We start from the raw sequence: 21,466 nt of genomic DNA, 5'->3' as shown, positions 1-21,466 counted from the left end.
TTTGCCTTTTCAGCTTTATTTTTCCTTTTTAAACAAAACCATTTGTGTGTGTGTGTGTGTGTGTGTGTGTGTGTGTGTGTGTATGGTGCTGGGGGTTGAACCAAAACAATTGTTTTTGACACTTGTTAGCTTCACAGTGTTGAGCATATTTTGGCAAGGCTTTATATGAGTTTATGCTACATAGGAAAAAGTTACATAGGATTAGAGTATGTAGAACAGTTATCCTAGCTTTTAAAAAGAGACTGAGATGGGATCTCCTTGTGTTGCCCAAGTGGGCCCTGAACTCCCAGGCTAAAGTGGTCTTCCTGCCTCTGCCTCCCAAGCAACTGCAACTATAGGCGGGCACAACTTCAGAATGTAGTGTTCATGCTGGGATTGTACACATGGCCTTCTGCATGCCAAGTGTGTGCTGTGTCCCTGGGCCACACCCCTAGCCCTGTCCTAACTTTTTAACTAAACAGTGTCTTAGGAACCTGTTCTGGGATAAAATGACAACAGCAATGTAAAACATGTTATTTTTGCAAGCCTCTTTCCCAGTGTAGATTTTAACTTTCATGTCAGTCCCATGTTTGTTTATGTTCACTGAAAGCCTGTTCTTTACTGTGTGCTGTTGTAGTCACTATAGACAGCAGGAGATGAGCCACACAGGAATGCTATGTTTTCCTTCCCTGGGATGGTTCCTTACCCCAGTGTCTCTACCCCACTTAGTGCATGACTGGTTGGCCTATGGTTTGCGATCCTTCTGCCTCTGGAATAACTGGGATTACAGGCTCATGCCACCACACCTGGCTTAAACCTATTTTATTTTTTTGTTTGAGCCAATCTGACACAAACATCTACAGAAAGAGAGGTGATAAACACTGATTTCTGGTAGTGATTGCTGCTGCTGGCAGTGGAGGCAGGAGAGGGAGTGATGACAGCAAAGGTCATTTGAGGTGGGGTGGTTGGGACAGGCCTCTCTGAGGAGGTGACGGTCCACTGGGGAGTGAGGGAGGTGAGCTCCCATTTGGGAAGGGGCTGTGTTCTTTTCAATGGAAATCTTTGACAGTACATAGCCTGTTGACCTTGGTGGCATTGAAGGAGCAGGCCAGGTTGGCGAGGAGTCTGGAAGAGAAAGCCTTCCTAGGTTAGGAGCCAGCTGAAGAAGTAGCGTGACTGTTGTTCCCCTCCATTTCCTAGATCTGCTTAACGGTGATTGGCTAGCATATGTGTTGAATTGATTTCATTTTGTTTGAGTCCATCTAACAATAAACATTGAGGTTGTTAGTAGTAGTATCATAATTATATCATTAAAGCACAATAATAGCTACATATAATTTTTATTGAGCAGTGTGTGGGAAGTGTACTTGTTTTTTGCAGATGACAAAGTTGTTAGATTAAGTAAGTTGTCCAGAAGTACACAGAGTGGTGGTGTGTGCATTTATCTCCTTTAAAAAATAAATTGTAATACATAATGATGTCATCTTGTCCCCTTTCTTGTCACTTACCATATCTTGGAGAATGCTTAGTATTAGTGCAATTAAATAAGTCTGTGTCTTCAACAGTCTTGAGCTGTTCATTTTAGAGATGCAGTCTAATGTGTTAGCCACTGCCATTTTGATCATGTTTGTTTTCAGGCTGTGCTGTTCTAAATTCTGCTCTGGTTGGTATCTTTGCATCTCTGTCTTTGGGCACTTATGAAGTATACCTATAAGTATACCTATAGATACGTGCTCAGAGGTGAAATGGCCATGTCAGAGGATATTTATTTGTACTTTAGTTTTTCCATACCTGCTTCAAATGACCCTAGAAAGTCATTCAAGTCTGTACTCCTACCAACTGTTTTCTCCATGTAAGAAAGTGTTTACACATACACTAAGGTGATAGATAATACTACCTTAAATAGTTATGGTGAGGATTAAATGAATTCAGTGCACAAAGGCAACCTGAGAAGCAATAGTGATTGACTGCTGTGTTACTAATATCATTATCAGTGGTTTCTGGGAAGCCTGGACATTGCTTCAGGAGGTTGGGAAAGGATCTTGTGTAATTGCCCCTCGCCATGTGTACCTCTAGAATACTGTCATTGGTGTCAGAACAAATGAACACTGTACCAGGACCACAGGGGCCAGGGACTCTGGTAGCTGGGGCTGATGTTAGGGACAACGCACAGGTACATCCCAGCTCATGTTAGGAATAGCTGCTCAGCACAGGGTGCAGAGGGAATTAGCTACCTTTCACCCTGGAAAGCAGCTTTGGCTGTTTCTGTGGGGGAAGCTCACTGTTTGGTAGAGTCCTTTAGGATAGCTGTTGTAGATATTTCCTTCTCCCCTTTTCTTATTCTAAAAGGCTTACTTTAAAATTTCCCTAGAGATAGACTTGTTGAGAATGAATTAGGGAGCTCTTTACCCAAAAAGCATTTTCCTCATCTGCACACTGTTCCTTGAATTTGGAGAAGAGACAAAGTCCCAGAGGTGCAGTCTTCTCAGCCAGAGAGGGGGTATGTTGCTGCTCACCTGGGGTCATCAGCAGTAGGGGTACTCGCTCACTTTTAAGCCTGTTTTCTCCCTCATAAAATGAAGTACTCTAAGACACAGAGGAAAGCATTTGTGAAAACACTTGGAAAATGCAAATGCTGAGTGAAAACTTGTCCATACAAAATCTTGTGTGTGCTTGGTCATAACAGCAATTTTTTTAATAGCCCCAAAGTGAACACAGTCCAGGTGTCCATCAGCTGATGAATGGATAAGCAAAATGTAGACTGTTCATGCAGTGGAATCATTTTCATCTTCCAAGAGTGTTGAAGCACTGACACCTGCTGCAGCTCGGATATTCTTTGGAAATGTGCTGGGTGAAGGAAGCAGACATGAAAGGCCATGTGTTATATGGTTTTATTTATGCAGAATGTCCAGGTTATGCAAATCCATGGGGTCAGAAGGTAGATAGATGAATGGTCATCAGGGCCTGGGCCAAGGAAGGAAGTAGGAATGAGGGGTGACTGCTAATGGGGGTGAGGCTTCTTTTTAGGTGCTGGAAATGTCATGCAATTTAGGTTGTGATGATGTTGCACAGCCCTGTGAGAATGCCAAAGCCACTAAGCTACAGAGTTTCCGTGGGTGAAGGTTTTGGTGTGAATATATCTCAGTGCAGCTGTAAAAAAGGTAAATACTGGAGTAGGTCTTTCATTCTCACTGAAGTCAGTCACTTGTCATTGGCATAGTGATGATGTTAGAGTCATCATGTCAGGGCTCAGGCTCTAGTTTTGCCGTTTAAAATGTTGGTGAGGGCTGGGGTCGTGGCTCAGTGGTAGAGAGCTTGCCTAGCATGTGTGAGGCACTGGTTTTGATTCTCAGCACCACATATAAACAAATGAATAAAATAAGGTCCATCAACAACTAAAAAAAATCAAAAAAATATGTTGGTGAAGTTCTCCATCTCTCTCTGTAAATCTGTACCAGCAGTGGTCATGTCCAGATGGAGGTGTGGGGGGCCACAGGCTGTATACTTCCCTCCCTTCCCTTCTCTCCTGTCTGTGTAGGAGGGAGAAGTAAACATTCAGAGGAAAGATGCAAAAGAGGTGGTGAGGGTTCTGTTCACTGGCTTCACTCTCACAGTGAATTGAGCTGTGTGCACTGGTATCTAGGTCTGTTATGGCCACACATTTGCAGCTCAGCAGGAACTCTGGGTAAGCCATGCTTTCTGCTTGTGCTTATGCCCAGATGATACACAGCTGAATTGTTACATGGGACTTCAGGCAGGGAGGAGGGCGAGAGTGGCGCTTGAGTCTCCCTTTAGGACTGTACTTCATGGGAAGGGATGTGATGTTCTTCCCCTGTTTTTAGGGAACTCAGTGATCCACCACATAGTTATTCTGTGTGGGTTTATTCTGAGCATCTTTGCTGGGGGTTGAAGTTCAGTGTCCTTTCTCAGCAGAATCACCTGGCATCGTCTCTTATCTGGGCTGTTTGTTGCATTGGGTGTCTGGCTGTTTCTTTGATAAAGCAGGAAATTTCTTCAGAGAAACATTTGTTTTTCAGGATTTAGTCTAGTGATGAGGGTATGAATTTTGTCTCTAGTTCCTAAGTAGAAATAGTAGCATTTAGAAGAAATTCACTGAACTTTTTAAAAAGCCTTCCTTATACCAGGGATAGTACTGGGATCAGGGACCCACAGAACAAGAGAGAGGTTCTGTACTTGAAGGGATCTTGCTGAGGCATTCTCTGTAGCACGAGGATGGATCTCTCTGAGAGTTGTGAGGTCCCTGAGATGGTTCATATCACTGCAATTTTTATCTTTTCTGATTTTATAAAAACCAGGGTAGTGATTCTCTTTTAAGAAAGTAGTAAACAGTAAATAGAAGACATTTTAGTTTTTCTTTTAAAAATTCTTTTAGTTGTCAATGGACCTTTATTTTTTTATTAATATGTGGTGCTGAGTTGAACCCAGTACCTCACATATGCCAGGCAAGCGCTCTACCACTGAACCACAAACCCAGCCCCATTTTAGTTTTTCTTGGTGGATAATTTCAATTTTGATCCCTTGGTGTGCACCAGGGTGAAGTAGAACCTTCATGAAAGCTGTACAGAATAGATTTATATGCCCTATTCACATAATCTTTGTTTTTATGGAAAATCTTATTTGAGTAATGGTGTCTTACTTGAGATAACTCTAAATGTTATTTATTAGTAGTGAAAATGGTGGTTGTGTGTGTGTTAAAATGTGTGAAGGGTGTGTTCAGTTGTGAGGCTGATTCTAAAGTGCAGTCTGAGGTCCGTGGGTGAGTGAGTGTGGTTTTGGTGGTCTCCTGGTATGGGAAGGAGCTGGCTCTAGGTTGGCCTGTACATGAAACTTTGGTAAAGCTATTATATTCTGAAACTCAATTTTATTATCTGTGAAATGATGTTATTTGTTTATTTATATGTGATGCTAGGAATCGAACCCAGTGCCTCACACATGCTAGGTAAGTGCTCTCCCACTAAGCCACAACCCCAGCCCCCTCATCTTAAACCAAGTAAATAGATAATGATTTTCTTCATCTGATTTCTTCATCTGATTTTATAGATGAAGAAATGGAGGCATACAGAGAATAAGAGTATGCCTGAGCCAGCACAGCTAGTCTGTGAACTGCGGTCAGAACTCAGGTGTTCTGGTCCCAGAGTCTGGACTCCAGGTATGAACCAGATACATTTCTTAGTCAGTGAGCACCGGGAGGAGAATGGAATGTTATGAAGAGCCAAGCCAGATTCTTTTCTGCATCAGTGATATCAGACAGATTTTAGAAATATGAACAGGCCTTTGTGCATTAAAATTTACTTCAGCTTGTTCAGTGAAACAGATGGTTGGCTTATCTTTAGCTGCCCCACCCAGGGTTGTTTTAAAAACCACACCCAAGTCTGTATTGAGAACATTGGTGTAATGACTGAGTTAAAGTGAGGATTCTCATCAGATATGTCGGTTCAGATAGAACGTGGAGCTGTGCTTCAGGTACTAAAAGGTCAAACAAGTTTATCATTGAATGTTATTTTTAATTAAAAATGCATTTAGGGACTGGGGTTGTGACTTAGTGGTAGAGCCTAGCATGCGTGAGGCCCTGGGTTTGATCCTCAGCACCACATAAAAATAAAATAAGTCATTGTGTCCACCTACATCTAAAAATATATTTTAAAAAAATGCACTTACTTTTAGTTGGTTATACTTCATATTCTTGAATTTTTTTTTTTTTTTTTTTTTTTTTTTCGGTGCTGGGGATTGAACCCAGGGCCTTGTGCTTGTGAGGCAAGCACTCTACCAACTGAGCTATCTCCCCAGCCCTTGAAATTTTTGAAATGAAGTTTTTGGCATGTTACTTTTGCTTTCTCATCAGATATTAGAATAATTAACATGCTCCTTATTTATAGAGTGCTATGTGCCGTGCATTCTGCTGTACCTCATACTTGTCATTTCTCACTGCCTCTGCAGTCTGGAACATTTGACTAAATGCATTTTGTTACAAATGAGGAAACTGAGGCACAGAAGATGACAAAGTATCTAAGTTGTAAGAGTTGTAGATTATGAAGCCGTAGTGGGGCACTGATGGTACTGAGTTGAAGTGTGTGTCAGAAGCCCTGGAGGGGAGCAGAAACATGCTTCTCCACCTTTGTGGGGAAGAGGGTTTATTGACATTGAGGTATCTGGGAAACATACCATTTATCAAAATGAATTCCAGGTGGATTAGAGAGTAATGTACAATTATATAGATGCTGTGGAGAGAAAGCAAATAAAATGCTAATCAGAGATATGCCTTAAAACTTTCTTGGGATGGGTGCAGTGGCACATACTTGTAATCCCAGCATCTCAGGAGGCTGAGGCAGGAGGATCGCAAGTTCAAAGCCAGCCTTAGCAACTTAGTGAGGTCGTAAGCAACTTAATGAGATCCTGTCTCTAAATAAAATATTAAAAAAAGGTCTGTGGATGTGGCTTAATGGTTAAGTGCCCCCGAGTTCAATCCCCAGTATCAAAAAACAAACAAAAAACCAAAAAATCAGAAGCTTCCTTGGATCATTTTGTTAGACGTATGCCTGTGGCGGATTAATGATGTCAGTATACAAAATGTTCAAGTATTTGCTTATTGAAAAATAAAATTATGATGATAGTCTGGGGATAAAAGACCAATAGCTACATTACTTTTTCAAATTTATAGGAATAAATACATCCAGATCTCAACATATAATTAGAGAAAGGAAATGAATTGGTTGTATGGGAAATTTCAGATGTAAATAAAAAATTCATCCTCACCTGCTAACTAGAGGAATGCCAAGGAAAGTGTTAGCCACGCGCTACTGGCCATCCTATGGGACACTGATCTCGGCACATTCTTATTTCAGCCCACAAGTGGCAGGACTGCAAGAGGAGAGGTTGACAGACATGTTGTTTGGCATATGTTGACTTCTGCCCCTCTTCCTGTTCCTTGGCTGCAGTAGAGTTTTGAACATGCTATTTTAAAATTTTTTTGGTATCAGGGATTGAACCTAGGGGCACTTAACCACTGAACCACATCCCCAGCCTTTTTTTAGTTTTTATTTAGAAATAGTCTCAATGAGTTGCTTAGGACTGCAGAGTTGCTGAGGCTTGTATATGCTATTTTAAAAACTTATATTGTAGCTTAAATTATTGGCCACGTCTTATCTGTTATTTATAAGATCATCTTTATGACAAAATACATTTCCATACAATTTTATAATTATTAAACTATTTCCCCTATGCATGTTCATGTTTTTTTGGAGGGAAACAGTCTCATCTTAGGTAAGTACTGTTAGTCCCTCCTAATGTATTTAATTGGAATTAGATTGCAGAGTGTTCCTGCCCCTATCAGATCTGCATAGGATTTTTTATACCCAAGTGTTTGGTCAGTCTATGCTTCCTGACTTAGCTAGGTCTCCCTGTGGTCTTTGTGGACTCACTGTGGTACCCTAACACTTAGTTGTAATGTCTGTGAGGTCTGGAGTCCCCTTTTCTCACCTGTTTCCCTGCCTCTGAGGGTCATATGTGCTGGAGTCTCCAAATGTAGTGAGCTGGAGGCAGATACAGCTGCTATCCTTTTGTATCTGTGCTTTGGGAATTGATGTCATTCTAGAAACATAAAACCCAGTCAGACACAAAACCCAGTTAGATACACATTGTCCACTTGCAGGGTGGAGTTTCTTTCTGAGTGCTGAGCTGAAACTTGGAGTCTGCTTAGTGCGTGCTCTTTCTGTCCACACAGTCTCTTGACTCTGGCATCATCCTGAGTATAACTTGTCACATAGATGTCACTGGAACCCAGACTGAGAATTAGACCAGCACTGTCACTCCAAAGTGCTAGCCCTGAGACGTGTATCTGTCCCTCAGTATGTGTTCATGTGACTGCCTCTGAGTTTAGACAGTTTCTGGCCCTCCTGGGGTGCGCCTTCCCATGGGGAGACAGTAATGTTAGCAGCCTCCTGTCGGTTCTTCTCTGAGCTTTTCACATGTGTCATCTGTATGAGGTGGGTACTGTTGTTAGTCTCATATTTCATAAAGAAAAGTTAAGCTGTACCAAGGTTATGGGGCCGTAAGTTGTTGGGCTAGAATTTGAGCCTCAGCAGTCTCACTCTGAAATCTGTGCTCTGATAGTGGTGATAGGTGCTGGGTGGTGGGGGGGCAGAAAACATGAGAACCCATGGTGATTGAGAGCCGGAAGTGGGGGCTGCTTTACGTGGGTGGTCAGAGAAGTTGATTTCAAAACTTAGAGGTGGTATTTGACCTGTGTCCTCACTCAAATTAACTGGAACCAGGCTGTTTTAGGCAGAGAGAAGAGCAGTCCAGAGCCTTGGAGGTAGGGAGGTGCTGGGTGTGCTCCAAGACAGGTAGGCTGGGTGTATCTGGGGCTTAGTGAGTGAGGGGAAGGCTGGGCTGGGCCAGTCTGGGAGGTCCTGCAGCCTGTGGTCAAGATTGCAGACTTTGTTCTTAGGCTGTGGAAAGCCATTGGTGGGAGGTAAGCAGGTACATGGCCTTGGGATATATTTTTGTGGAGAATGAATTGTAACAGAAGTAGAAGCAGGGAGATAAGACTGGGGAGATGCAGAGTTCTGTTTGAGTGAGCTAGGTGTGATTGGACTGTAAATATCCAAGTGAGTGTTTTGCCAGCATTTGGACATATGAAAGCAGACTCAGGGCAGGGGTTGGTCCTGTAGGTGGAAGCATGTGTCCGAATCACCTGGAGCTTTGCACATGTGGACGCCCAGGTCCCACTCCCAGAGGTTGGGATGCGCTGTGGTCCAGCCAAAGTGTTTTTGAAGCTTTCCAGGCTGTGCCTTCACAGCCAGGCTTGAAAGCCACATGTCAAGTTACTCCTTGAGCCACAGGAGGGCCCAGGTGCTGCTATTTGCACAGCAGTGTTGCCAGGTAAAAGCAACAGCTCAGAATACTGGAACACTCCAACACACAGTGGTTGGGAGGAAGAGGGGGTGCCACGAGGGAGGCTCACTGGAGTGGCTAGCAAGGTGCAAGGAAAACCAGGAAAGATAGTGCTTTCCCAAGAGGCAGGGCAGTCCAGATGCTGCTGGGAGCCTGAGGTGAACAGAGAGGAGCTGCTAGTAAGTGGACTGAGACTGTGGGTCTTAGAGGCTCCTACTAGGGTTTTAGGAGCTGCGAATAATTATTCTGCATTTTCTGGTGGTGCTGGGGATTCTGGTCTCACCTTTGGTGCTGGTTTTGTGTGTGGAATGAACCAGGATGCTCAGCACTTTGCTACACCTCTTTGCCTCTTGGCTTTTGCTGCTGCTGCCTTTTTTTTTTTTTTTTTGGTACCAGGATTGAGCCCAGAGGTGCTTAACTACTGACCCACACCCCATCCTTTTAAATGTTTTTATGTAGAGATAGGGTATTGCTGAATTGCTCAGGGCCTTGCTGAATTGCTCAGGGCCATGCTGAATGGCTGAGGCTGACTTTGAACTCCTGATCCTCTTGCCTCAGCCTCCCAAGCCTCTGGGATACAGGCATGTACCACTGCGCCCAACTGGCTTTTGCTTCTTTACCATAATATTAAAGGAAATGTCGCGGTGCTTGTTATAGTTAGGATATGAAATGTTCCTCAAAGGGCCATTTGCCAGTGCAGCAGTATTCAGAGGTGAGGATTTTGGGGAAGCAAATGGACTGTGAGGCCATTAACCTCATCAGCTGATAAATACATTGATGGATTCAAAGCTGAACGGAATTGGGAGTTGGTAAAAATTGTTGGAGGTGGAACCTAGTTGGAGGAAGATCTTGGGTGCTGCCCTGGAAGGTGACTCCTGACCTGCTCCTGGATCTCCCTCTCCCCCTCCCTTCCTGGCTGCCAGGAACCGAGCAACTTTCCTTCACCAAACCTTCTGCCATGAAGTTCTACTTCACCGCAGGTCCTGAGAAATGGAGCTGCTGACCATAGACTGAAACTGAGTCAGATAAATCTTTCCTCCTTTGAGTTGTTTTATTCATGTATTTATCAGTTTCATTCCCCTTTCACACTTCCAAACTGAAGCGAGTTCTCACCCCAGGCCTTGGCTGTAGCTGCCCCCTAGCTAAAGTGCCTTTCTGAGTGCAAGGCCACTTGGCTAGAGCCCTCGCCACCTGAGTCTCTTTGCTTGGCTGCCCCCCCTTGGACTCCTTTGCTCTTCCTACCTAACATGTGACTTCCTCCCTACCTCCTGGATTCCAGTCCCCACCCATAGACCTCACCTTCTGAAGGACTGCCATGCGGTTTACTCAGGGTCCCTGCCCTCTTGGCTCCTCTGTGGGAAGGTATGCACCCTGAAGGCAGAAAGCTGCATTTGTTTGGGGACTTCCTCAGTTGTCTGGGTGGTTGGACAGTGCCGGGCTTCAGGTAGCCTCCCAGCAGAGATCAGTGAAAGTTTGACCACTGAGTGAATGTTCACTCACTGGAAGGATGCCAGTTATTTTGTGGCTCTTTTCAGCTGCATTTGAAACTGCACAGGATCTGCAAGTAACAATTTAACAAGTGTTAAATGCTTCCTACTGTCATGTCTGTTGCAGTGGCAGTGTTTTGGTTAAGTAAAAACAAATAATAAAAATATATGTCATTTGAATCATAATTTCCCTTTGTTTAAATTTGCTTTTGGCAACTTTATTTTTCTTTTGTGGCTTAATTTTACCCTTTCTAATAGCAGTTAAATTTTTGGGGGGGCAGTGGGGTGGGTACCAGGGGCACTCAGCCACTGAGCCACATCTCCAGCCCTTTTTTGTATTTTATTTAGAGACAGGGTCTCATTGGGCTGCTTAGGGCCTCACTGTTCCTGAGACTGGCTTTGAACTCTTGATCCTCCTGCCTCAGCTTCCTGAGCTGCTGGGATTATAGGTGTGCACCTCTGTGCCTGGCTAGAATTTTTTCTTTTTCTTTTTTCTTTTGGTGGGGAGGTTATTGGAGATTGAACCCAGGGTCTTGCACATGCTAAGCATGTGCTCTACCACTGAATTATACCCCCAGCCCTGTCACTTGGAGATTTTTGGTACTGGGGATTGAACCAGGGGCTCTTAACCACTGAACTACATCTCCACCATTTTTTTTTTTTTGAATTCTGACATTTTAATTTCTTTTGAATATGTCACTTTTTCCAAGGAAAGAAACAGAATCAGCCAAAGGATATGGTCCTCCAGGAATTTGGGCCAAGTCTTGAGAACTTCAGCAGAATGACACCATAGTATGAGGTGCTAGCAATAGTGTTAAATGCTCTCAGTAGCAACCACTTATCTTTAATTTTCATTAGGGAACAGCCAGAATTCCAGTCTTTAAAGGCATATATAGAACATCTTGATCTACAAAGGATAGAATGACCCAAATTATATGCAGGCCAACATATATTGGGAAAAAAGATCAGAGCTGACGAGGGATTGGTTATCAGAGACAGTGCTTACACTTGAAAACTTACTCTACAGCTTAAAAATTTCTTGGTTCCTGTCATTAAGAAACAAAGTAAAAAATATAGATGGATCCACATTAATATGTGATTTTATAGAGGTCTTCCACCAGAACGTGAAGGTAAAGTTAAGGGTAGGGGAAAAGATCTTTTGATATTTTAAAAATAAACTACTGGGGCTGGGTTGTGGCTCAGTGGGAGAGCACTTGCTCAGCATGTGTGAGGCACTGGGTTCGATTCTCAGCACCACATATAAATAAAGGTCCATCAACAAGCAACTAAAAAATGTTAAAAAAAAAAATAAACTACTTAGTAACTAAGTACTTAGATATGCCACACTCTTACATTTGCTACAATAACAAATTGACAATGAAGACTATTTAAAAGAAGTGCTCACTGTAAAGAGGGAGGGGATTGGTAACACTTGCCACTACAGAATAACGTGCTTTCCCAGACAGTTAGCAGTGCTGTTCTTCCATGATACATATTCATGTGGAAACACTTGGGGAGTTTTGCCAGGACCAGATGAAAAACAGAGCATTTCCTAATTAGCTAATGGAGCTCAGCCCTTCGCCATAGTTTCTGCACAGTATCTTAAAGCTGGGTACAGTCCCACTGTGACTTGTCTCAGGACTGAAGTGAGGACATTAGTCATCAAAGTCTGGAATGTCATAGGAGTAACCCCGGTAGCCTTTAGGTGCATAGTAGGCAATGCGCAGATGGTAAAATCCTGGCAGGAACACTAGAATGCCAGTGATCAGGACGGGAATGGCCCGGTCTGCCTCCCTTTACCCATGTAGCCTGACAGCAGGAGGGAGCCTAAGATAATGAGAAAGGCACCAACCAAAACAGCACAGTGGCAATTGCAGTGGCCTTCTGAGGGGCCACTTAGGAGGGCTCTTCTTAACTGAAGGTCAACGTAGCCATCCTCTGTGCTGGAGAGCCTTGAGTATTTTACTTTACTCCTGGGGATTCCAGTAGTCAGATTAGTGAGAGATGGCATCATGACACGCTGACACAGCTAGAGTCCCAGCACTGCGCCAAGCCTGGGACTAATGGGGAAGTGGCCCACGGCTACCAGCCGAGGTGTCCCAAGCCTCATTGCACAGCCAAGCTAACCCCCTTGTTTAATATTTTATTTAGAGACAGGGTCTCACTGGGCTGCTTATCACCTCGCTAAGTTGCTGAGGCTGGCAAGTTGCTTTTTCTGGACCTTCACCATTGACTCCTGTGGTATAGTACGTGGCACTTGGAGTGAGTGGTCTTGGGGTCAGGTTCAGAGTTGACCATTTATTTACTGAGGCCTGTGGAACTTAAAACTGAGTTCTTTCATCAGCAAATGGAGACACCTCACAGGGTCATTGGAATTAAGTGATGAATGTGGACGTGCCTGCAGTGTATGTAACAGATGCAGTGGACTCTGGCACTGTCCGTGTAAAATTCATGCACTAGTTGCTCCTCTGGGTCCTCTGCATTTCCTTCCTCACTTCTTATGTGGGTTGAACCCAGCAGCTCTCTACTACTGAGGTATGTCCCAGCCCTTTTTTACTTTGACACAGGGCCTTGAATTTATAATCCTGTCTCAGGCTCCTACTGGAATTAGATGTGCACCACTGTGCCTGACCAGTCCTTGGTTTTCTACTTGCATTCTCTTTAGCTGGGTTTGGGGGATCTGGAGCTTGGGGATCATCAGGATGAGGATTTTGCCTCTGTCCTGTTCTACCATTTCTTCAGTGTTCTCAGCTGCATCGTTTCTTTTTGTTCATTAGGTTGGGAGATATCTGTGCATGTGAGGGCTCTTCATGCATGTTGAGGCTTCACAGTGCTGTGAATGGACTGCCCCCTGACTCCTGGCCTGGCACTGACCTGTGGGTTTGAGGTCCCGCTGTCAGCCATAAGAAGGTAGAGTAATTAGAAAGAGGGCCAGCCCCACACTATTCTTAAATTCTTGCTTCTCTGCTTACTGCCTATTCAACCTTAAGCAACTAGCTGGAATTCTCCTTAGTAATATACCGTAGGATTGATAGATGCTCTAGTTAAAAGCAAGGACATCTGTATTCAACAAATAAAAGGTGGAAGATTTAGGGCTGGGAAGCCAACAATTATCACCTGAGAGGAGAGGAGGCAAGAGGACCCAGCTAGGCAGTTGCTTCCTGATTAACAGGAGATATGTGTGGGACACACAGCAGAGACACATTGCTTTGACTCATTTTTACTTCTTTATTTTGGGATTTATTTCTCATTTGAACTGTGCTGAAACATGAAGCTGGTGATAGTGGAGTGCAGTGTTGTAAGAAGGGGCCTCTGGACCCCGGCTGCCCGTTCCTGCCTGCTTTATTGGCATTGACCCTCAGTGTCCTTACCTGCTGGAAAAATGAGTTAGTACGTATAGAAATGAGTTTTAAATCAGTACTTGACACATGGTAAGCAGTGATCATTTTAAGCTGTGATTATTTTTAAAGAATCTTCTGCGTTTTCATCTGAGGAGAACATCCAGAGACCCAGGAATAGAAATGATCCGCTCAGAGTAATTAAAGGCTTTTTCTGAGCCCTGAGGTCCAGAGCAGGGCATTTTCAGTGATCCTGAATCTGAGACGCAGCAGCTTCAGCATAAAGTCTTGAGGTGGTGTCTCTCTTTTCAGGACAGCATTCCTAGCAGGCCCTGTAAGCAAGGAGCGTTCAGCTCTGCAGTCGACTGTTTCATTGGAAAAGTGCAGATGGGCTCCCTCCTGCCACTGGGTGTTAGGGTCCCCCTTTCAATGCTGTTTCCAGGCTTGCAGGTTTCTGAATTTGTTGTGAATTTTGGGACTCCCATGTGTTGAGGTACTTGTTGGGGCATGTGCTGATTTTGTCAGCCCTGCTCCAGCCCCAGACCTGGGTGTGGCTTCAGTGTTGGCTCTTCCGAATCTGTTTCACTCTGGCCACTTTTCCAAGCAGAGGTTCTGCCTTTGACTTCATCAAGAGAGTGTCCTGAAGATGCAGTTTCACTCTGGATGTAACTCTTCACAGAGCCCTTTCTCTCAGGAGTGAGTTGTCCCTGGTAGCAGGTAACTTACTTGAAGCACAGTCTCAGTCGAGCTCCTACTGTGTGGGGTACTCTGGGGCTCATTTACAGAACGAGGTAGAAATGGATTGTCTCTGCTCTTTTATCGTAAAAAATTTTTTCTGTAGTTGTAGATAGACAGTGTGTCTTTGTTTTGTTTATTTATTTTTTATTAATTTGGTACTAAAGATTGAACGCAGTGCCTCATGCATGCTAGGCAAGTGCTCTGCCACTGAGCTACAGCCCCAGCCCATTGTCTCTGCTCTTTATAGCCCACAGACTGGTTGGTGGAACAAGCATAAATACAAAGAATTTCGTCCTGTTTGGAAATGGCTGTAAAGGAGGTAGGAATAAAGTGTCCTGGCATGCGGGAAGCCAGGAGTCAGGCTAGTGGCAGGCTGCACAGAGCAGGAAAAATTTGAGTTGGCCTGTGTGTAGGATTGGGGACTGAGGGTTTTGAAGGGAGAGAATAGTTTAATTAGTTCACTTAAAACTTACTGAGGGCTCGGTGGTTGGTGCACGCCTGTAATCCCAGTGCTTCGGAAGGCTGAGGCAGGAGGAACGCAAGTCTGAGGCCAGCCTTAACCACTTAGCAAGACCCAAAGTAACTTAGACCCTGTCTCAACATTAAAAATAAAGAGGGTTGAGGGTTGTAGCTCAGTGGTAAAACACCCCTGGGTTTAATCTCTGGTACCAAAACCCCCCGCCAAAAAAACCCAAAAACAGTAAACTTAAAATCTTATTGGGCACTGCTGGGAACCAGGGCAGTGTAAAATCTGAGGTAAGTTGATGACCAGCTTTCTCACTGTTGCCCCTCTTCAGAGCTCCGGAGGTATTCCTTCCCCAGGTGACTGCTACCTCCCCAGGCCACCTGGGAAGCATCTCTACTGTGTCGATTTCCTCAACAGCCCTTGCTGCGTGTTTCTGAGTTATGCCATAACAAAGTAGTATGAATCTGGGGCTAAACTGATGGATGTCTCACTCTCCCGGAGGCTGCAGGCCCCCAGCAAGGTGTCCAGGGCCGGCTCCCCTGAGGCTGTGAGGGAGCTTCTGTCCCAGGCCCCCCTGCAGCTCCTGGTGGTTCCCACGTCCCTGGGGCTCCTTGGCTCGTAGAACTAGCACCCTGAACTCTACTGTTATCATCACAGGACGTTCTCCCTGCCTGCGAGTCTGTTCAAGCTCCCCTTCCACGAGGATACCAGTTGTGGGGACAAGGGCCACCTGCTCCAGTGTGACCTCATCTGAACTGATTATACCTGCCAGGACCCTCGTTCTCTCTTTCCCTGTGAGGTCACATGCTGGAGTACAGCGATTGAGAATTTCAACATAGGAATTTTGAGGGAACACCATTTAGCCCATAACATGCCCTGTGTGCTCTTTCCACCTTCTGCCAGTGGACACTCCCTCCCTGTGATACACGATAGGTAACTTCTCTCATGGCATTTGTATCTTTTTATCTCTGGCACCTTGCACACATGGACAGTATTTCTAATGAAGATATGTTGGAACTAATATGTCTACTATTAGGAATTAATAGAAACAGGAGGATATTGCAGGAGTCACTTCTTGTCCTATTCTCCTGTTGACAATTCCAGAGGCCCTCAGAGGTCCAGATGGCCAAGGTCACCAGCACTGGTTACCATTTCTGTTACCACACAAGTATATTTGATACTTGCTGTTATTTGTAGGATTGGAGTGTCCCACAAAGCTCATGTGTTAAAGGCTTGGTCCTCAATGCATCAGAGGTGTTCAGAGGTGGGGCTCTTGGCAAGTGATTGGATCACGAGGGCTCTGATCTCAGTGGATTAATCCACTGATGGATTCATAGCTGAGGGGACTAATGGGAGATGGTAGAAACTGGATGGGGTGGGACCGAGGTGAAAGGAGTAGGTCCTTGGGGGTCACCCTTGGGGACTGTATCTTACCCTATCCCATACCCCAGTCCTTCCCGACTGCCATGAAGCGAGCAGCTCTGTTCTCTGCACCTTCCCCACCTCAGGACCCACAGTAATGGGGCCAACTCTCTCTGGACTTGTAAGCTCTGGTACTGGGAGCTAAAATAAATCTTTCCTCCTGTAAGTTCATTTTTCTGTTATTTTGTCACAGTGATGCAAAACTAACACACCTACTGACTTATTTTCTGTGAAACAACAGTTCATTAGTGCCCAATAATCATACTTTCTGAGAAATACTTCAAGAACATTTAGAGATTTAGTAAGACTCTCTGAGTCTTCCAACAGGCATTTTAACCCAGAGAACTTCTTTAATGACCACCTTGTGTGTTTCAGTCTTGCTTGTTTCAATCTTTGGTTTGGTTTTGAATCCCTGACTTTAGGAATTCAGAAGTAAATCATGTGGACACTTGAAATAGTCACCCATTAGCAAAAAAGTCTGTCAAAATGGATGGTGCTGAGAAATAACAGAATCTGTCCAAAGGCTCTGGAATTAGTTCACTGGATGGTTTAGAGAAAATTTGTCTGACTTTTGGTTTGAAGACAGGTTACACATTTGTGAGGATGGCTCATTCTGGCCCTGAATACGTTTGTTAAGAAAAACTATAACAGGGCACCCTTAGTACTTCCGGATTTACCCTAGCATCCTAGGCAGGGTGGTGTCCTCTGGGGCATTCAAAAGGAATGTTAATATTGAAATCATCTCCCATCCTGATACCAGTGACACAGTACTGAAGGAGCATACAGAAGGATGTTGTCTGGAGGCAGGTGGAGGCCTGTTACAGGTCTGGTGGCACCTTGCACTGAGCAAGGATGCATCACGGAGGACTGCAAGCTCTTCTAGAGAGAAGACCCAGCGACCTGGTGCTTCACCTGGCTTCAGCAGGAACCAGCCCATGGCCAGTCTCATTTAAATATAGTATATACTATAATTATATGAAATATACTTACAAAAATATGATTGTATAATGATTATAATAAAATATTAACATAATAATATGTTAATATTACAAATTTACAAATTTCAACCTATTTTAAAGCAGCAGTGTAAATTCCATCAAAATATTCACAAAATTGAGGAGTTGGGGATATAGTGTGTGTGCCTCCTCTCCTGCTCCCCCATGTTGTAGGTACAATTCAAGCATTGTATTATTTCATCCATAAATATTTCTGTCTGATCATAGTAATATCACACTTAAAAATTTTAACAATTCCTTTATAGCATCAATATTCAGTTATTGTTCAAATGTCATTTTTAGATTTACATTTCACAATTTGTTGAATCAGAATCCAACTGAGGTCCAGGTATTAGCTTCAGGTTTTCAGCAGTCGTGTTAGTGACCTGATCTGATTTTATATTTTAAAACTCTGGCCAAGTGGTGGAGAAGGGATCACTGTGGGGGATGAATAGAGGAACCTAATAGGAGGGTGTTACTGGTCTGGGAGGGGAGCGAATGCTCTGGATCTCAGCTGCGTTTGTGGGTGGGACGAAGTGGATGAATAATTGTCACATGGGCAGGCCAAGCTTTTCTGTCACAATCCATGCAGACTTGTTTTCTCTCTTTTTTCCCCAGATCTGTTTTTGTGTATGTGGTACTGGTGTCAGACCAGGGCCTCATACATGCATGTGAGGCAGGTGCTCTACCACTGAACTGCATACGTCCAGCCCATGGTTTCAGTTGTGTATAGACATTATACTAAAAAATCTCTGTAGTTTCATAATTTTGCATTGAACAGATCCCCTGTCCCCCACATTTAACCCATTAAGTCCCAGGTTTTCAATTTTGTGATTTTATATATATATATATATATATATATATATATATATTTTTTTTTTTTTTTTTTTTTTTTTCCTGTGTTGGGGATTGAACCCAAGGCCTTGTACTTGACAGGCAAGCACTCTATGAACTGAACTATATCCCCAACTCCTCAATTTTGTGAATATTTTGATGGAATTTACACTGCTGCTTTAAAATAGGTTGAAATTTGTAAATTTGTAATATTAACATATTATTATGTTAATATTTTATTATAATCATTATACAATCATATTTTTATAAGTATATTTCATATAATTATAGTATATACTATATTTAAATAAGTTCTTATGGATCCTCCACATCTGGGACAATGGGACAAAAAGGGTGAAAGATTTACTTTTCTCCGTGTTCTCAGGAAAAGTAATTTACAGTGGAACACACTTGCATTAAATGATGAAAATATTACAAATATATGTATGTCATAAAGTCACAATGTTTTGAAATGCTCAAGGACCCTGGGAACTTGTAATCCAATTTTCTTATTTTACAAAATGGCAAAAAGATTCATACTAGTGGTTAATAAAGGCTGTGCAAAGAAAATCAATGCAGAGTAATTTTTTTCTGTTCATACACTGAGACCATACATCTGTATTCACCTGTGAAGGAAAAATGACATGGCTATTTAGTAGCTTAAATCAAGGAATATTATTACATAAAATTTAAATTTCAGTGCAGATGTGTGTGTGGGCAGAACACATTTTAATGGTCAAAATAGTAGATATACGTACATTCTCAGTGAACTTATTCACTTAAGTTTTAAAATTTTTCTGACTTTTGAATTACCATTGAAACAACATAGTATCGTTTCCTAAAATTAGTTTGGAAATTACATTTCTCGTTTTTTCTATAAATAATACTGTGGCTTTTTATAACACATGAGTATGCATTGAAATCCGTCAGTAATGTTTTCTGATGCCTGGTGTTTTCTGAAATGATAGGCATGCTCATGGGTTAGAGAACTTGAGTCCATTGCCCCCAGTCACTGGAATGAGCTAGTCTTTATTATTCCTTTTAGTGTTAAGGAAATGAACACTTTAGTATTAAGTACTAAACAACCTCCCTTCAGATAGTAAACGTTTCAGCACAGTGATTGGAAATTCAATATTAGCACGGATTAGTCAGTCACACGGCTTTACTTTTGCTGTTAACCCCACCACCAACATTTGAAGTTAGCAGGGTTTCTTTAAAAATAGTGCTCCTAGTGATTGATTCTAAACTTGGTGCTTGGTCCTTCCCTCACAAAGTCGGTTTTAACCTTGACCGTCCATAGTGGAACTGCTTTTACACAGTGTAAAACCCCTCTCCAGTTCCTCTTTTTCTGCCACTTGTGAACCAGCAGTGGAGAGGAAAGATGAAACCCATTCCTTTATGAAAGATCCCGCCTCCTCTCTTGCAAGGGTGAGTTCTAGGATCAAGCAGGTCACTGTTCAGCAGTGGGAGAAGCCGCTGCTGGTCTGAGGCTATTGTGCAGCAGCAGACTCAGACTCCATCTGCTTGATGGAGTAGGCACTGGCTTGCCCTGGGAGAGCAGGGTGTTCTAAATCCAGTGCTACCTGAAACTTCGGTGACCTGGGGACTGTAGGCCCTGAGGGTGCTACCAGGAGGGTAGGAGGTTCCATGCTTGGGAAATGTGGTTTTGAGCAGGTTTTAATATTTATTTTGTAACCAATCATTGATTGTTGGACATTAAATTAGTCCTTTCAAAATTATTTTAATTAGTTCTTTTTAAAAGTATTCTTAAAACATCCTTAAAACCATATGTTTTAGTCAGCTATTTCGCTACAGGTAAGGTTTATTTGAGGACTCACGGTTTCAGAGGTCTTTGTCCTTAGGAGGTGGGATCCATTCCTCAGGGATCGAGGTGAGGCAGAACATTGTGGTGGAAGAGTGTGGCAGAGGGAAGCATCATCAGGAAACAGAAAGAGAGACTGCACTTGCCAGATACAAATACACACGCACGCACCCCCCCAAAGCCACGCCCCAATTCCCACTTCCTCCAGCCACACCCTACCTGCCTCCAGTCACCACTTAGTTAATTCATTCCATCAGGTGATTAATTCACTGGTTGTGTTAAGACTCTCACAATCCAATCATTTCTCCTCTGAACCTTCTTGCATTGTCTCACACATGAGCTTTTGGGGGACGCCTCATATCCAAAACCATAATACCACATTAACAAAACCCAAAGCTAGAATTGAGGAAGACCAGTTATAGGTTTGTACTTAAAAAGTAGGGTAAGCAGGCTGGGGTTGTGGCTCAATGGTAGAGTGCTTGCCTAGCATGTGGGTTTGATTTTTAGCACTGCATATATATAAATGAATAAAATGAGGATCCATCAACAACTGAAAATGCATATTAAAAAAAGGGGGGCCATGCTCAATCTTGCCTATTGAGCTCAGAATGCGTACATTTTAATTTAATCTTAGGTGAAGGAGTGGAGTACAGACAGGCCTGGTCTACAGACCTTCTTACTCTGTTCACGTGGCAGTTTTCAGCAAAAGGAAAACAGCCTGTCTTATCTCGAATTTGTTGGCTTCACAAAGAATCTTTTCTTTTAGGACTCTCTGGGAATCAGGAAGCAAATCCCAGCCCTTTTACTTTCTAGCTAAATAACTGTCTTCATCTTTGAAGTGAGGAGAATAATGGTGTGTCAACCCAGGGGCACTGAGAATTGATCAGATACAATTTAAGAGCAGTGTCCAGCACGCAGCCTGGCTGCGGGCATCATTTTCCTCTCCCTTAACTGGAACTGTATTGCATCACAGAAAGCCTTCCTAGGACTGAGTAGTTTTAATGATTACTTTATCATATGTCATGGTTTTGTACACCATGAATTTAGGCAAGCCTTAGCTGGGCAATTCTGCTTCATGTGGCATCTGTTGTGACCACTTGATGGTTTTCAAGGTCTTAAAATAATTACTTCAGGGCTGGGGTTGTGGCTCAGTGGTAGAGCACTTGCCTAGCATGGGTGAGGCACTGGGTTCGAACCTCAGTACCACATAAATGAATAAAGTAAAGGTATTGTATCCATCTACAACTTAACAACAACAACAACAAAATATATATATATATAAACTGTTCAAAAAATTACTTCATAGCCAGGCATGGTGTCGCATGCCTATAATCTGGCTCCGGAGGCTGAGGCAGGAGGATCATGAGTTCAGAGCCAGCCTCAGCAACAGTGAGCTGCTAAGCAACTCAGTGAGACTCTGTCTCCAAATAAAATACAAAATAGGGCTGGGGATGTGGCTCAGTGGTCAAGTG

General features: G+C 43.3%; 1 protein-coding gene and 1 pseudogene across 3 annotated transcripts in view; one reads left to right on the top strand and one right to left on the bottom strand.

The window, feature by feature from the left end:
• Add1 (adducin 1) overlaps positions 1 to 21,466 on the top strand; it is a 71,949-nt gene that overhangs the window by 9,957 nt on the left and 40,526 nt on the right. Inside the window, exon 2 of one of the 3 annotated variants that reach the window (XM_047566636.1) lies at positions 13,157 to 13,289. The exons of the other annotated variants lie outside the window; for them this stretch is intronic. The gene's annotated coding sequence lies outside the window, so the exon portion shown is untranslated. The remainder of the gene's footprint in view (positions 1 to 13,156; positions 13,290 to 21,466) is intronic. 3 annotated transcript variants of the gene reach the window in all.
• On the bottom strand, positions 12,035 to 12,393 carry LOC124994564 (transmembrane protein 230-like; annotated as a pseudogene).

This window comes from Sciurus carolinensis, chromosome 10, assembly GCF_902686445.1.
Source record: "Sciurus carolinensis chromosome 10, mSciCar1.2, whole genome shotgun sequence".
Classification (NCBI taxonomy): Eukaryota; Metazoa; Chordata; class Mammalia; order Rodentia; family Sciuridae; genus Sciurus; species Sciurus carolinensis.
The sequence above is the reverse complement of the archived record's forward strand: the minus strand, read 5'-3'. Positions and strand labels throughout refer to the sequence as shown.